This window comes from Rhinopithecus roxellana, chromosome 15 (assembly GCF_007565055.1).
Source record: "Rhinopithecus roxellana isolate Shanxi Qingling chromosome 15, ASM756505v1, whole genome shotgun sequence".
NCBI classification, from domain to species: domain Eukaryota; kingdom Metazoa; phylum Chordata; class Mammalia; order Primates; family Cercopithecidae; genus Rhinopithecus; species Rhinopithecus roxellana.
In genome coordinates this window covers 130,064,343-130,082,940 of record NC_044563.1, presented here as the reverse complement: position 1 = coordinate 130,082,940, position 18,598 = coordinate 130,064,343, and positions in this window count along the sequence as shown.

Genomic DNA, 18,598 nt, shown 5'->3' with positions numbered 1-18,598 from the left:
CCCACATCGTTGTGATGGGGTTTTCACTGAAGCAAGGCTCATTACTCTCTATCTATCTATCTATCTATCTATCTATCTATCTATCTATCTATGAGATGGAGTCTCGCTCTGTTGCCCAGGCTGGAGCGCAGTGGCACAATCTCGGCTCACTGCAACCTCTGCCTCCCGGGTGTAAGCAATTCTCCTGCCTCAGCCTCCTGAGTAGCTGGGATTACAGGCGCCCGCCACCACACCCAGCTAATTTTTTTGTATTTTAGTAGAGAAGGGGTTTCACCATGTTGCCCAGGCTGGTCTCAAACTCCTGAGCTCAGGCAATCTGCCCGCCTCAGCCTCCCAAAGTGCTGGGATTACAGGTGTGAGCCATTGCGCCCGGCCTCATTACTCTTTTTAAAGTGCATGCACACTCTGATTCGGTGCTTCGGGGTGGGACCTGAGATTGTGCATTTCTAACAAACTCCCAGGAGATGGTGATGCTGCTGGCATATTTGAGTAGCAAGGTTCTAGTGGAATTCAGAGAGTTATTAATGTCGTTATTCACAGATACAGATTCTATCTGAGTTCAGGAAACAGATGGCACACAAAAATTAGGATAATTCTAAGGGGGTTTAATAAAATAATTATTTGCATAAGAAGGGCAGGGTAAGGAAACCACAAAGCATTGTCTGCCCTGAAGCTAGGAATAGAAGTGTTGCCATCCCTCGCCCCTGAGGGGATATGAGAGAGTGTTTAGCTATCAGAATCCAATGGAGAGAGAACATAAACACCTGCTTCATGTGACCACAGGGAAGAAACCACAGAATACATACCCTGACCTCGCTTTCCTTCTTTCTAGACTTCTGCCTGGGGTCCACATTGGCCATACTTGACCCAAAACCAGAGGGCAGGTGGCCTGTAGATGTAATTTGTAGTCTTCCAGGACACAAAGCAAGGTAGAAAAGTATGTGTGGGAGAAGACAGGAGAAACTGGCACAGGAGAGATGTAGGGCATAAATAGGTGATGTCTTTTGTGGGAGTGGGGTCCGTCATAGACTTCATCCCCTCAGCAACCTGCTGTGCCCCGGGCAGACACTGTATAGAGCATTCAGCCAGGGTGCCCACAGAGTAGCCTGGCACCGCTAGACATGATGCTACCTTAGCAGGTGTGTTTGTGAGCCATCCGGTGCTGCTGACTTCTCTAGGAAGCGCTTCCTTTGGTCTCCAAACCGTACCCCACATCGTTGTGTGGGGCTTTCACTGAAGCAAACCTCATGGCCAGCACCAGCAATCTGTTCTTTCTCAATGTGATTGATGATCTTCATTACTGGAGTGCTGAAAGTCTTCAGTGCTCCTCCTTGGAGAGCCCACCTGTGACGTTAGATGTTTTCTCCAGCACAAAGAATCCTTGAAGCATTTCTGAGTGTCACACCTTCAGGTTGCAGTGGAAAGATGGGTGCTGGCAGCTCTCCCATCTCTTTTAAAGTGTTTTAATTAAATTTTTGTTCCTGTCACTCCACGGAAACAACTCTTGTCAACTCACTACCAGCTTTCATCTTGCTATATCCAAAAACAGTTCTTGGGGCTCATCCTAATCAACCTTCCAGTACAAGTGATGTTCCCACCTTCTCGAAATGCTTTTTTGCTTAGCTTTCAGATCTCTCTTTCTCTCTCCCTCCCTCTCTCTTTCTCTCTCTCTGTGTGTCCTTACTACTACTTTTCACTCTCCTTTTCTGGTTGCTCCTCATGTTCTTGACTTCTAAACATTAGGGGCCTTCAGGTTGGTGCAGAAGTAATTGTACTTTCAGACCATGAATGTTACATCATTATAACTAGGCTCAAACACGTCTTTATTAATCAAAATAGGAACAATTACAATCAACACATTTTTGCCAATGAGAAATAAGTTTGTTTTTTCCTATAGCGTAAAATCCCGTACTAAGGCTTCAATGAACTTTTTGAATGCATTGTCTGCATCCTGCTGGTTGTGAAAAGGTTTTCTCTGCAAAAAGCTGTTGATATGCTTGAAGAAGTGGTAGTTGGTTGGTGAGAGTTCACGTGAATGTGGCGGATGAGGCAAAACTTTGTAGCCCAATTCGTTCGATTTTTGAAGCATTGGTTGTGTGCGATGTGCGGTCCAGTGTTGTCGTGGAGAACTGGGCCCTTTCTGTTGACCAATGCTGGCTGCAAGCATTGCAGTTTTTGGTGTATCTCATCAATTTGTTGAGCATACTTACTTCTCAGATGTAATGATTTTGCCGGGATTCAGAAAGCTATAGTGGATCAGACTGGCAGCAGACCACCAAACGGTGACCAAGACCTTTTTTGGTGCAAGTTTGGCTTTGAGAAGTGCTTGAGAGCTGCTTCTCCATCCAACCACTGAGTTGGTTGTTGCCAGTTGTCATATAAAATCCACTTTTTGTCACATGTCACAATCTGATTGAGAAATGGTTTATTGTTGGTGTGTAGAATAAGAGAAGATGTGATTTTTTTAAACTTAGAATGGTCAGTGTTGAGCTTTTAATTTAGAATGATCAGTGAGTTCTTCGACAACTTCTCATGTAAGAGGATCAGCTTTGATGATTGCTCTCAATTAGTCATTGTCAACTTCCAACGGCTGGCCACTATGCTCCTCATCTTCAAGGCTCTCATCTGCTTTGCAAAACTTATTGAACCACCATTACACTGTAGGTTTGTTAGCAGTTCCTGGGCCAAATGTGTTGTTGATGTTGCAAGTTGTCTCCACTCCTTTATGACCCATTTTGAATTCGAATAAGAAAATCACTCGCATTTGCCTTTTGTCCAACATCATTTCCAAAGTCTAAAATAAACATAAACAGCAAGAAATAAGTCCTTAGCAAAAAAAAAAAAAAAAAAAAAAAAAGCAAGAAATGCCCATTAAAATGTTGTATAACATAACCACATTTATTTCAGTATCAAATGGCAAATTCCAACAGTGCGGAAACTGCAATTCCTTTTGCACCAACCTAATAAATTCCCTCCCTGAATGATCTCATGTAGTCTCATGGCATAAAATTGCATGTATACACTGATCACTCTCAAATTTCTGTCTGTAGATCAACATCTTTGCTTTCCAGACTCATGTTCAACATCTCTACCTGGATGTTTAGTGGGCGTCTCATACTTAATATGTTGCAAAATGAACTCCTAATTTCACCCCCCAGTCTTCCCCTCCTTTTTCTTTCCCATCTCAGTAAATTTCATCTCCACTGTTTTGGTCTGTCAGGCCAAAAACTTGGAGACATTCTTGACTTGTCTCTTCCATCTTCAATCCAATTTATTAGCAAATCCCACCAGCTCTTCTTTTGAAATACATTCAAAAGCCAACTTTTTTTTTTTTTTTTTTTTTTTTTTTTTTTTTTTTTTTTTTTGAGACGGAGTATGGCTCTGTCGCCCAGGCTGGAGTGCGGTGGCCAGATCTCAGCTCACTGCAAGCTCCGCCTCCCAGGTTCATGCCATTCTCCTGCCTCAGCCTCCCAAGTAGCTGGGACTACAGGCGCCCGCCACCTCGCCCGGCTAGTTTTTTGTATTCTTTAGTAGAGACGGGGTTTCACCGTATTAGCCAGGGTGGTCTCGATCTCCTGACCTTGTGATCCGCCCGTCTCAGCCTCCCAAAGTGCTGGGATTACAGGCTTGAGCCACCGCGCCCGGCCAAAAGCCAACTTTTTAACACCATTTCCACGGCAGTTTCTACTGTATTCCACGCCATGATTCCCTGGACTTTTGCAATAACCTCTTAACTGGTCTACGTATTTCTACCCTTTCCCTCACACAGCAGTCAAAATGATCCTTTTAAATCATCAACTGGATTGTGTGATGACTCTGCTAAGAACTAATTATTTCCTATCTCACTTCAAATACAGTAGTCCCTCTTTATCTGCAGTTTTGCTTTCCAAGGTTTTGCTTCCCTGCAGTTACCTGTGGTCTGAAAATATTAAATGGAAAATTTCGGAAGAAATTCAGAAGTTTTAAATGTGTACCATTTTGAGTAGTGTGACGAAATCTAGCCCCTTCCTTCCCCATCCTGTCTGTGATGTGAATCATTCCTTGTCTAGCAGATCCACACTTCCTGCACTATTCACCCATTAGTCACCCATCTCGGTTATCAAATCTACTGTCAAGATATCACAGTGCTTGTGTTCGAGTCACCTTATTTTACTGTATAATGGCCTCAGAGCAGAAGAGTTGTGATGCTGGCAATTCAGATATGCCAAAGAGAAGTGAAAAGGTGAAAGCTCTTGGCTTAATAAGGAAGGAGAAAAAAACAGTATGCTAAGTTGGCTAAGATGTACAGTAACAGTGATTCTTCTATTTGTGAAACTGTGAAGAAGGACAAACAAATGTGTGCTAGATTTGGTGTTACACTTCAAACTGCACAAGTTACAGCCACAGTGTGTGATATACGCTTAGTTAAGATGGAAAGGCATTACATTTATGGGTGGAGGACACGAACAGACATGTCTTCCAATTGACAGCAATTGGGTTCGTTACTGTCTGTGGTTTCAGGCATCCACTGGGGGTCTTGGAACATATATACCTATGGATATGTGGGGACTATTGTAAAATCGAGTGCCTTTTCCGTAACCTGCAAGGCCATATATTTTGTTCTAACTCTAACCTCATCTACTAATTTTTTACACCATTCTAGTTACACTGGACTCTGCTTTTTTTGTTGTTGTTGTTTGTTTTTTGTTGTTGTTCTTTTCTTTTTTTTGGAGACAGAGTCCACTCTTGTTGCCCAGGCTGGAGTGCAGTGGCACGATCTTAGCCCACCGCAACATTTGCCTCTCGCGTTCAAGCAATTCTTCTGCCTCAGCCTCCCGAGTAGCTGGGATTACAGGCGCCCACCACCATACCCAGCTAATTTTTGTGTTTATTATTATACTTTAAGTTCTGGGGTACATGTGCAGAACATGCAAGTTTGTTACATAGGTATACACGTGCCATGGTGGTTTGCTACACCCATCAACCTATCATCTACATTAGGTATTTCTCTTAATGCTATCCCTCCCCTAGTCCCCCACCCCACAACAGGTCCCAGTGTATGTTGTTCCCCTCCCTGCGTCCATGTGTTCTCATTGTTCAACTCCCACTTATGAGTGATAACATGCGGTGTTTGGTTTTCTGTTTCTGTGTAAGTTTGCTGAGAATGATGGTTTCCAGCTTCATCCATGTCCCTGCAAAGACATTAACTCATCCTTTTATATGGCTGCATAGTATTCCATGGTGTGTATGTGCCACATTTTCTTTATCCAGTCTATCACTGATGGGCATTTGGGTTGGTTCCAAGTCTTTGCTTTTGTGAACAGTGCCACAATAAACATACATGTGCATGTGTCTTTACAGAGAATGGTTTACATTCCTTTGGGTATATACCCAGTAATTGGATTTCTGGGTCAAATGGTATTTCGCCTTCTACATCCTTGAGGAATTGCCACAGTGTCTTCCACAATGGTTGAACTAGTTTACACTCCCACCAACAGTGTAAAAGTGTTCCTATTTCTCCATATCCTCTCCAGCATCTGTTGTTTCCTGACTCTTTAATGCTCACCATTCAAACTGGGGTGAGATGGTATCTCATTGGGGTCTTGATTTGCATTTCTCTGATGACCAGTGATGATGAACTTATTCTTTTCTTATGTTTGTTGGCTACATAAATGTCTTCTTTTGAGAAGTGTCTGTTCATATCCTCTGCCCACTTTTTGATGAGATTTTTTTTTTCTTGTAAATTTGTTTAAGTTCTTTGTAGATTCTGGATATTAGCCCTTTGTCAGATGGATAAATTGCAAAAATTATCTCCTATTCTGTAGGTTGCCTGTTCACTCTGATTATAGTTTATTTTGCTGTGCAGAAGCTCTTTAGTTTAATTAGATCCCATTTGTGTCAGTTTTGGCTTTTGTTGCCATTGCTTTTGATGTTTTAGTCATGAAGTCTTTGCCCATGCCTGTGTCCTGAATGGTATTACCTAGGTTTTCTTCTAGGGTTTTTATTGTTTTAGGTCTCATGCTTAAGTCTTTAATCCATCTTGAGTTAATTTTTGTATAAGGTGTAAGGAAGGGGTCCAGTTTCAGTTTTCTGCATATGGCTAGTCAGTTTTCCCAGCACCATTTATTAAATAGGGAATCCTTTCCCCATTGCTTGTTTTTGTCAGGTTTGTCAAAGATCAGATGGTTGTAGATGTGTGGTGTTATTTCTGAGGCTTCTGTTCTGTTCCATTGGTCTACATCTCTGTTTTGGTACCAGTACCATGCTGTTTTGGTTACTTGTATTTGGCCTTGTAGTATAGTTTGAAGTCAGGTAGCGTGATGCCTCCAGCTTTGTTCTTTTTGCTTAAGATTGTCTTGGCTGTGTGGGCTCTTTTTTGGTTCCATATGAAATTTAAAGTTCTTTTTTTCTAATTCTGTGAAGAAAGTCAATGGTGGCTTCATGGGGATGGCATTGAATCTATAAATTACTTTGGGGAGTATGGCCATTTTCACGATATTGATTCTTCCTATCCATGAGCATGGAATGTTTTTCGATTTGTTTGTGTCCTCTCTTATTTCCTCGAGCAGTGATTTGTAGTTCTCCTTAAAGAGGTCCTTCACATCCTTTGTAAGTTGGATTCCTAGGTATGTTATTCTCTTGGTAGCAATTGTGAATGGGAGTTCACTCATGATTTGGCTGTTTGTCTATTATTGGTGTATTACTGGTGTCACAAGGAATGCTTGTGATGTTTGCACATTGATTCTGTATCCTGAGACTTTGCTCAAGTTGCTTATCAGCTTAAGGAGATTTTGGACTGAGATGATGGGGTTTTCTAAATATACAATCATGTCATCTGCAGAGATAATTTGACTTCCTCTCTTGCTATGTGAATACCTTTATTTCTTTCTCTTGCCTGATTGCCCCAGCCAGAACTTCCAGTACTATGTTGAATAGGAGTGGTGAGAGAGGGCATCCTTGTCTTGTGCCAGTTTTCAAAGGGAATGCTTCCAGTTTTTGCCCATTCAGTATGATATTGGCCGTGGGTTTGTCATAAATAGCTCTTATTATTTTGAGATATGTTCCATCAATACCTAGGTTACTGAGAGTTTTTAGCATAAAGGTTGTTGAATTTTGTCGAAGGCCTTTTCTGCATCTATTGAGACAATCATGTGGTTTTTGTCATTGGTTCTGTTTAAGTGATGGATTATGTTTATTGATTTACATATGTTGAACCAGCCTTGCATCCCAGAGATGAAGCCAACTTGATTGTGATGGATAAGCTTTTTGTATTTTTAGTGGAGATGGAGTTTCACCATGTTGGCCAGGCTGATCTCAAACTGCTGACCTCAGGTGATCCACCAACCTCGGTCTCCCAAAGTGCTGGGATTACAGGTGTGAGCCACTGCACCAGCCATTGGACTCTGGCATTTTTTCTGTCTGAAGTTCTTAACTCTCAGGTGCCTGAATGGCTCAAGTGTCACCTCATGAGATGCCTTCTCTGACCAATCCATGGAAAATAGCACCCTCTAAACCACCCAGGCATACTCCATCCTAATCACGTACTTATCACTTACCATTGTCTGACATTGTTTTTGTCCATCTCCATGCTACTCTCCTCTCCTACCCCTGCCAAACAAAGTAAGCTCCTTGATTGAGGCCAGAGAGTATCATCTTTGTTCATGGCTGTATCCCAGCTCCTAGAATAGTAAAGGGCACATAGTGAACACACAACAAGCATTGGTTGAATGAACAGATACATCTGACTAATTAACATCCATTTGGGGTTCATGAGATTTTCTTTTAAAAACCATATATGCCTGGCAGGACTGAGACTTTTAATCATTAACACTAAAGTTTACCCAAGACAGCCATTGCCTAATACTCAGCTAGGGGAAGAAAAATGTTGAGCTTGGAAGGTAAAGCCCTTGGTTGAATGTAGAAACTGGCATATGCCCCATTGAGATGGGCTTTGCACAGCCACAGAGCAGCAAGAACCCAACTAATCCTAGGGGATGTGTTGAATTTACTGAGCATGAAGATACCCAGGACATATTTGTCTCTTTGTTTTGGGAGCTGCTCTCTTGCTTGGAAATCAAATTAGTGCTACCCTAAGCCACTGACCAATTGTGTATTGGCGGTATTGTTACTCCCGTTGCAATGGGACAGACAGGAATTGGAGCTCCAACTCTATCTGTTACTCCTGGTTAATTGGTCCCTGCCACTTAATTAGCTGTTGAACTTAGGTTTGACATTTGTTGTTTCTGAGCTTCATATTAGTCTACTGTAAAGCATAATAATTATATGCACCTCCAGTCACTTTTTTGAAGATTAAACAAGACAATATAATGATGTGTCTGGGTTATAGTAAGTGCTCAAGAAAAAGTTATTGGTAATAAGACCATTGGCTGCTCTTGAAATTCAGCTAGACTACAGAACCACAGGAGACCATGTGGAGGGAGTGGCTCACCCAGCTACCAGACATTCCAGTCACCCAGCTGAGATGCCAGACATGGCCCAGCCAAACTCTTGGCTGAATGTAGCCATATGCATAACCATGGTCAACACCACGTGGAACAGAAAAACTGCCCAGCTCAATACAACCAAGCCCACAGAATTGTGAGAAAAAACAAATTACTGTGTAAGCCTTGAAATTTTGTTATAGTTTATTATGTAGCAATAGATAACTAAAAGAGAATAATGCTACCACTATTTGTTTTTCATTTTCCTGTTGGAAGGCATTTGCATTGTTTCCAGGTTGGGGCTATTACGAATAAAGCTGCCATATACATTCTTGTATGGATGTATGTATTTGTAAACAAACAAACAAGTATATAAATTAACTATTCCGTAAACTCTTGCAAGATACCTTATTCTACATTGCCAATAAATGAATCAATAACTAGAAGCCTTACTTCTACTCCAGTATAGGGGTATGTTACTTCATTCATTTTAACTGGTCTAATAGGTACAATGGAATATCCAGTGTGATTTTTAGCTATAAAATTAATGAAAAGGTTTTATCATTCTTTGCATTAACAAGAACCCTACAGTCATGGACCTCGGAGAAACATCTTTAGAGACCTTCCATCTGAATTCTGCAGGAAACTGGATTATCTCCAGCCCTTCCCAAAAATAGTGCAACTCGTATTGGTCTGACTACCTAGGGCCTAGCTTTTCTCTGTAGGTGGGAAGTGCTGTGTATGGTCCCTGGCATCTGTGGAAATCAGGAGCATGACTGGTAGAACTGGGGGACCAGCCCTGCACTGCTGTGTCCCAGGCAGCATGATTACTTCATTATGCTTATCTAACCAAGCCACAACAGTTTTTAAAAGTGTGAAAGATTGAGGTTCAATAGATGTTGCTAGCATTTTGCAATTTAAAAAATTTGGAAAGATCTTTTAATTTTGACATTCATATACATTTTGTGTTTTATAATTTAGTACTGTTTTTATTTATTTAGGGAGGGGGGATTATACCATAATCTTCTCAGTGGTAAGAGATGTCAGAGGTCTTAACCCAACTCCCTCAGTGTGCCAGTGACACCCTTTGGGATACATGATGGGCCTTGTGCTGTGGGAGCAAGGCTGGAGTGGAATCTTCCAACTTCAGACTCTGATCCTAGCTCTACCAGTAGAACCTCTGTGACTTTGGGTCAGTCACAGGAGCTTCCTAAGCTCATTTTCTTTTCATATTATTAATGAATACATGTATGTTTTAGAAACTTTAACATTGTAGTTATGCAAAACAAAGAAAATAAGTTACTGATATAGATGGGATCTGTGTCCCCACCCAAATCTCATGTTGAAATGTAATCCCCAATGTTGGAGGTTGGGCCAGTTGGGAGGTGATTAGATCACGGGGGCAGTTTCTCATGAATGGTTTGGCACCAACCTCTTGGTGCTGTCCTCGCGATAGTAAGTGAATTCTCTTGAGATTTGGCTGTTTCAAAGTGTGTGGCACTTTCTCTCTCTCTTGCTCATGCTTTCACTGTGCAATGTGCCTGCTCTCACTTTGCCTTCCATCATGATTGGAAGCTTCCTGAGGCCTCTCCAGAAGCAGATGCTGCTATCCTTCCTGTATATCCTGCAGAACCATAAGCCAATAAAACCCCTTTTCTTATAAATTATCCAATCAGGCATTTCTTTTATTATTATTATTGTTGTTGTTATTTAGAGACAGAGTTTTGCCATGTTGCCCAGGCTGGTCTCAAACTCCTGGGCTCAAGGGATTCTCCAACCTTGGTCTCCCAAAGTGTTGGGATTACAGCCATGAGCCACCACACCTGGCCAGGTATTGCTTTATAGCAATTCAAAACCAGCCTAATACAGTTACCTATCGTTGAATGTCTACAGATAACCATTGTTAGTATTTTAGTGTATTTTCTTCTCTATATATGAAATAATTTATGAGATTATACTATTTTATAAATTACATATTTCTCTAAATATTTGGTAGACATTAAGTATCTTTTTACGACACACTTTTCAATGACATACTAAAATTTCATTGAATATAACATAGAAGCAATGAGCACACCTAGTGCCCAGATCTTGGTTTCCAGTATCTAATACCATTCTCCAAACAAAGGAAAAAAATTGGAGAAACAGCTGATTCTATAACTGTGGGAAGAAATATACAAGATGAGGCTGGGCATGGTGGCTCATACCTGTAATCCCAGCACTTTGGGAGGCTATGGTGGGAGGATGGTTTGAGGCCAGGAGTTAGAGACCAGCCTGAGTAACCTAATGAAGTCTCATCTCTACAAAAAGTTTTTATAAATTTGCCAGCTGTGGTCGTGCACCCCTGTAGTCCCAGCTACTCAGGAAACGGAGGTGGGAGGATCGCTTGAGCCCAGGAGTTCAAGGTTAACAGTGAGCTATGATCTTGCCACTGCTGCACTACAACGTGGGCAACAGAGCAAGACGCTCTCTCAAAAAAAAAAAAAAAAAGAAAGGAAAAGAAATATACAAGATGAGCCTGGAGCATCTTGTAGTGCTAGAAAGTAAGAGAGTGTGAAACACACACGAAACTCACAGTGTGAGAATATGCCAAAGAGTACAGGAGCCAAGTGAAAGAACTCCTAGTGGCCAAAGATGAAAGAATTTGAGCAACAAAATAAACTAGTATTGACTTATAACCCAACATGCAAAATAAGTATTCATGAGTCCATGCTGATATAAATGATTGGATACATAAATAATTGTGGGAGTAGAGACAAGTCTCTCGTGCAGAAGAATTCACAATAATTCATGTAGTTGTCTTGTCCTTAAGGGGATGAAACATAAACTCCCACTCCTAAAGTGTGGGCTGTGCATAGTGACTTTACTCCAAAGAGTACAGTATGAAAAGAGCAAAAAAGAGAGTAAATCTACAGTGGAAACACCTGAAAAACAGTAACTCTGCCAAGTGATCAAAGTCAACATCAACAGTGATAAGTCATATTGATAGTGTGTATCTTTGATATGAGGTGATAAGAATGGCACTTTAGGCCAGGCGCGGTGGCTCATGCCTGTAATCCCAGCACTTTGGGAGGCTGAGGCGGACGGATCATGAGGTCATCGAGACCATCCTGGCTAACAAGGTGAAACCCCATCTCTACTAAAACCACAAAAAATTAGCCGGACGTGGTGGCGGGCACCTGTTGTCCCAGCTACTCGGGAAGCTGAGGCAGGAGAATGGTGTGAACCCGGGAAGCAGAGCTTGCAGTGAGCCGAGATCACGCCACAGCACTGCAGCCTGGGGGACAGAGCAAGACTCTGTCTCAAAAAACACAAAACAAAACAAAACAAAAAAAACAAAAAAAGAAAAAAAGAAAAGAATGACTCTACCTCTGTGGTCTTTCTCCCAGAATACATAACCCCAGTTTAATCACGAGAAAAACATCGGACAAATCGAAGTGGAGAGACATTCTACAAAATCCCTGATGGGTACTTTCCCAAACTCTCAAGATCATTGAAAACGAGGAAAATCTGAGAAACGGTCACAGTCAAGAGGAGTTTAGGGGACAAATAAGACATTTGGTAAAAAGTAAGAAAATCTGAATAAAGTATGCATTTTAGTTCATCATAATTTAATCAGTATTGGTTCATTAATTGTGCCAAACATACCATACTAGTGTAAGATGTTAATAATAGGAGAACTGGGTGTGGGTATATGGAAACTCTCTATGCTGGCTTCACAGTGATTCTGTGAATCTAAAGTGGTTCTAAAATAAAAGGTTTATTCAGAAAATGACATGCAACAGATGCATCATATTTTGTTTAATCTCGTATGATTGAACATTTAGGTGGTTTCTAAATTTTTGCTATTGAATACATTTATGATGAATGTCCTTACAATTAAATCTTTGCACACATCCTTCTTACTTCCTTCAGAATACATTTGTAGAAGGGAAATTGTGGGATAATAAATGTGCATATTGTAACAGTATTAAAGATTTTGAGGCAAGATACCTAAGGAGGCCCCCTCAGTTAAAGAATAAGTTAACTCTAAATTACAGTCAAGATGAAGGTTTAGAAAAGACTCTTGGATAGTTTTTGCATCCAAGCCGATCACATCAAATGCCACAAGGAATTATTTTCAACACCTTGAGAAAGCCACTTACCAGCATAGAACCTGTGTTCAGGGGTATGTCTTGCATTGGGCGTCCACTGCTCTTACAAGAGATAAATCAGAAGACTTCACTTTCTCATGCTGTGACCATCCCAGTATAAGAAAGAAAGAAAAAAAAACAACAAAAAGGGGAATGTAGATCTCCAAAGACCCAGAAGACATGCACAGAGCCCTCCTGCATTTTATTAGGCAATCAGACCTAGAATACTGTAGATCCGTGGTTCTTGTAGTGTGGGCCTCAGAACCAGCAGTGTCAGTGTCACCTGGAAACTTGTTAGAAATGTGAATTCTTGGGTTCTACCCTAGATACACTGCGTCAGAAACTTTGGAGTTAGGGCCCAGAAATGTGTGGGGTTTCTTTTTGAGAAGTGGATACACTTTTTAATACATTTTGGCAGGTTTATTGATATGTAATTCACATACCATACAATGAACTCATTTAAAGTGTACAGCTTAATGGTTTTTTAGTGTATTCAGAGATTCATGCAATTATCAACACAATCATTTTAAAACATTTTCATTACCTCGTAAGGAAACCCTGTACTCTTTAGGTATCCCCACCTCTCCCACCATGTGCCCTAGCCCTAGCAGTCACGAATGTACTTTCTGTCTCTGTGGATTTACCTATTCTGGACATTTTGTATAAATAGAAAAATACCTGCACAGCAAAAGAATCTATCATCAGAGTGAACAGACAACCTCCAGAATGGGGAAAATTTTTGCAATCTCTCCATCTGACAAAGGTCTAATATCCAGAATCTACAAGGAACTTAAACAAATTTAGACCAAAAAACCAACCCCATCAAAAAGAGGGTGAAGGATATGAACAGATACTTCTCAAAAGAAGACATTTATGCAGCCAACAAATATGAAAAAAAGCTCATCATCACTGGTCATTAGAGAAATGCAAATCAAAACCACAATGAGATACCATCTCACACCAGTTAGAATGGCGATCATTTAAAAGTCAGGAAACAACAGATGCTGGAGAGGATGTGGAGAAATGGGAATGCTTTTACACTTTTAGTGGGAGTGTAAATTAGTTCAACCATTGTGAAAGACAGTGTGGCAATTCCTCAAGGATCTAGAACCAGAAATACCATTTGACCCAGCCATTCCATTACTAGGTATATACCCAAAGGATTATAAATCATTCTACTAAAGATACATGCACATGTATGTTTATGGCAGCAGTATTTATAATAGCAAAGTCATGGAACCAACCCAAATGCCCATCAATGATAGACTGGATAAAGAAACTGTGACACATATACACCATGGAATACTACGCAGCCATAAAAAAGGATGAGTTCATGTCCTTTGTGGGGATATGGATGAAGCTGGAAACCATCATTCTCAGCAAACCAACACAGGAACAGAAAACCAAGCACTGCATGTTCTCACTCATAAGTGGGAGCTGAACAATGAGAACACATGGACACAGGGAGGGGAACATCACATACCGGGGCCTGTCGGGGGTTGGGGGGCAAGGGGAGGGATAGCATTAGGACAAATACCTAATGCATGTGGGGCTTAAAACCTAGATGAAGGTTGATAGGTGCAGCAAAAGATTTAATAAATAGAGATCATCACCTATCCTTTAGGTCATAAGCCCACGTAGAAAATGAAAAACCTAGGTATACCTGTGTAACAAACCTGCACGTTCTGCACATGTATCCCAGAACTTAAAGTAAAATAAAATAAATAAATAAGAAAATCTAGAGGAAATAGGTAAATTTCCTTTTCACATAACCTCCCAAGATTGAACCAGGAAGAAATAGAAAAAAAAAAAAGAAGAAAAGAAAACTATAATATAGACCTTTTGTGTGTGGCTTCTTTCACTGAATATAATGTTTTCAAGGCTCATTCATGTTACAGGAGGCATTTGTACTTCATTCCCTTTTATGGCCAAATCATATTCCATTATTTGGATATACCACACTTTGTTTATATATTCATGAGTTGGTGGACACTTGGGGTTTTTCTACCTTTTGGCTGTTAGGAATTGTCTTAGTCCATTTTCTGTTGCTTTTATCAGAATACCTGAAACTGGGTAATTTGTAAAGAAAAGGAATTTGTTTCTTACAGTTACGGAGGCAGAGAAGTCTAAGGTTGGGGTTGGGGGGCACATCTGGTGAGAGCCTTCTTGTGCTTAGGGATACTTTGAAGAGTCCTGAGATAGTGCAGGCAAGGGGGCTGAGCACGCTAACTGCTATCTCAGGTCTTCCTTCCTCTTCTTGTAAAGCCACCAGTCTCCCTCCCTGGATAATCTATTATTTCATCAAACCATTAATCCATGAATGGATTAACACATTCATGAGGGCAGGGCCTTTATGATTCAATCACCTCTCCAAGGCCCCACCTCTCAATACTGCCACCTTGAGGATTAAGTTTCAACATGAATTTTGGAGGGTATTCAAACCATAGTAGGAATATTGCTGCTATGAACATTTCTGTGTAACATATATTTTCACAACCCTTCAGGTGATTCTAGTGCATGCTACCGTTTAAGAACCATTATTATAGATGGAGTGGTTACAAGAACAAATAGAAGATAGTTCTTTTAATAAATAGAGATCATCACCTATCCTTTAGGTCATAAGCCCACGTAGAAAATGAAAAACCTAGGTAGTGAAATCTGATGGTGTGTGGTCCAAGCACAAATGTCCTTGTCACTGTGGAGATGCAAGGTAAGGGCCAGGCACGGTGGCTCACGCCTGTAATCCCAACACTTTGGGAGGCCGTGGTGAGTGGATCACCTGAGGTCGGGAGTTCGAGACAAGCCTGACCAACATAGAGAAACCCCGTCTCTACTAAAAAATACAAAAAAACTAGCCGGCCGAGGTGGCGGGCGCCTGTAGTCCCAGCTACTTGGGAGGCTGAGGCAGGAGAATGGCGTGAACCTGGGAGGCGGAGCTTGCAGTGAGCTGAGATCCGGCCACTGCACTCCAGCCTGGGCGACAGAGCGAGACTCCGTCTCAAAAAAAAAAAAAAAAAAAAAAAAAAATACAAAAATTAGCCAGGCATGGTGGCGCATGCCTGTAATCCCAGCTACTTGGGAGGCTGAGGCAGGAGAATCACTTGAACCCAGGAGGTGGAGGTTGTGGTGAGCCGAGATCACGCCATTGAACTCCAGCCTGGGCAAAAGAGGGAAACTCCGTCTCAAAAAAAAAAAAAAGAGATGCAAGGCAAGGTTGGGTTGAGCTGACCAAAGGAAAGGAAGCTCTGATTATAATGGAAATGCCTGCTTTTTGACCACTATGCTACTCCTATTAATGTACTGGCATGTCATTGCATTCTTTTTTTATTTTTAGATGGCATCTCACTCTGTCACCAGGCTGAAGTGCAATGGCACAATCTCAGCTCACTGCAACCTCTGCCTCCCGGGTTCAAGTGATTCTCCCGCCTCAACCTCCTGAGTAGCTGGGACTAAGGCACGCACCACCATGCCTGGCTAAATTTTGCATTTTTAGTAGAGATGGGGTTTCACCATGTTGGCCTGGATGGTCTCAATCTCTTGACCTCATGATCCACCCACCTCAGCCTTCCAAAGTGCTGGGATTACAGGCGTGAGCCACCGCACCTGGCACATGTCATTGCATTCTAAAGGTACTGGGGCTCTTAAGTATTGATGCTTCTCTTTAGAGGAAATGACTCACCGACACCTTCTGTTTCCACAGTTCTTGAAACTGTATAAAGCCTTTTCTATCTGCACTTTCCCTCTACTGTCACACTGTCAATATACTCCGCTACAGCTTAGTCTTCCCATTTAACAGATAAGACCACTGAGGCTTAGCAAGGTTCAATGACCTGCCTGAAGTCATGGAGCAGGGTGTGACAAAACTGGGAAAACTGGAATCAGAATCACTTCACCCACCCCTAACCGTGTTTTCAATTCTAGCTACACATTAAAATCACCGGAGAGGTTTGAAAAATACTGAAACCCAGGCTCTGTACACAATGATTCCATTTAATTGGTCTGAGATGGGGCCTAGGCACTGGTATATGTTTTAAAGGCTTCCTGGGTATTTTTTTTTCCCAGTTACTTTCTTTAAAAATTTTTTTTAACTTTTCATTTGAAATAATTTCAGACTTCCAAAAAAAGATGTGAAATAGTACAAAGCAGTCCTGTGTATCCTTCCCCCAGTTTTTCCAAATGTTAACATCTTACATAACCACAGTGCAGCTATCAAAGCCAGGATATTAACATTGATACAATACCGTTCACTCATCTACAGACCTTATTCAAACGGTATCAGTTGCACTTGGTGGATCATTCTAAATCATTCTGGAGAATTCATTGTTTTTAGTCATTCCATCTCTTTAGTGTAGTTGAATCTTTCCTAGGTGATCTTAATGTGCAGCCGGGGTTGAGAACTGCTGGGGGGACCATGGAGCCTGGAGTTAGTATTCTATAAGTAGACTTAATTGGCTTTACGGTGCATTTTTTCTCCCCGTTCTCTGACATGTAAGAGCTATGTCTGAAAATCTAGTGTATTTCTAAGCTATTGTTATGCTGCTGATGAGATGAATCATTTGAAGATTTCTGACTATTTTTGTGAAGTGGCAGTTATATCTGCTGGGAGGAGAAATGAGCCCTAGTTATATTCATAGCAAGGTTACTGCCAGCCAGGTGAAAAATGGAAAATGGTGTATTGGGGAGGGAAGAGTTAAAGAGCTTTCAAATATGAACTCACAAGTCCGTGGGCCGGATCTTCGCAGAACTCAAGGCCATTCTTTGGAGGTGAGTCTGGAATATAATTTAGATTTTAATTAGAGATGTGCTGGACCTTAATGTAAATGTATTTAGATAGGGAAGCCGAAGACACTAAACTGAAAACCTTGCATTTCCTACAGATGGTTTATTAAATTAAAACATGTCTCTTAACCTCTGGTCTTGACCCTGCTGTTGCAAAGATGAGTCATTGAAACATCAGCCTGTCTGTTATCCTGAATGACTGGAACGCCCCAGCTGGAGGTACCACTTGGTAACACTTGAGACTGGGGGTAGTTCATGAGGATTTTTACTTTTATTTTCACCTGCAGTCGAACTACCTTTATCCAATGAGAATTTTCGTTCTCACCTATTTATTATCTCCTGCTCTAGGTAAAAACAAATCTGAGTGTCTCTGCTATGTACAAATTAGCCTGGCTCTGAGGGCCGCAAGGCTGAACAGAAACTATCCTCGAGTGAGTAAAAATGTTATTAAATGTAAAACCACAGCCCCATCACCAGCACTGGATTCCTCTTGCTGACAGATGTTCACTGTCAGCAAGTGTTTTCTCTGTGAGGCACTGGCTTTGAAGCATTTGAACCTAATAGCATTATATGTGTGTTTATATCAGAAATCATATGCACAGATACATTGCCGGCCTTCAAATTCACAGAGAAAACAATTGACCCCCGTGGTGTTAGGTAGCAGCCAGGACTGTGGCCTTGTGGGTCCCAGCACAGGAGACTCTCTCATAACCCCCTGGGCTTTGGAACATGCCGCTGCCTCTGCCAAGAACCCCCTTTTCTCCCATCACCCGTCTTTTCCTGGCTCACTGCTGCCACCTTCTCTTGGAAGTATTCCTTGATTTCCTCCCCCAACCTGAGTTAGAAGTCTTTTCCATACATTTGCACAACACTCAGCGCTTCTATGTACTTCAGTAAAAGCAACTGTTTATTTGTCTGGTTTCTCCACATTCTAGGACCTAGCCCAGTGCCTGCCACATGGAAAGTGCCTATGATAATGTGTGCGTGTGAATAAATGAATGATAAATGAGAGCTACTGGTTCTGCCTAACTATACCAAGCACTATCTGTGTGAAGCCATTTGCACCCGTTATCTCCTTTAATCTAGGTGGAATTTTATCCTTTAGTTCTGAAGGGATGGTGTTTTACCCAATCCTACAGGTAAGGAAACAGGCTGAGAGGGAAGTGACCTCCCCGTGTCACAGAGCCAGGATTTGAATCTGGGCTAAGTCCACAGCTTGGCCTCTTCACCACAGCCTCTTCCCTGCACAGCCTCAGCTGAAGGTCT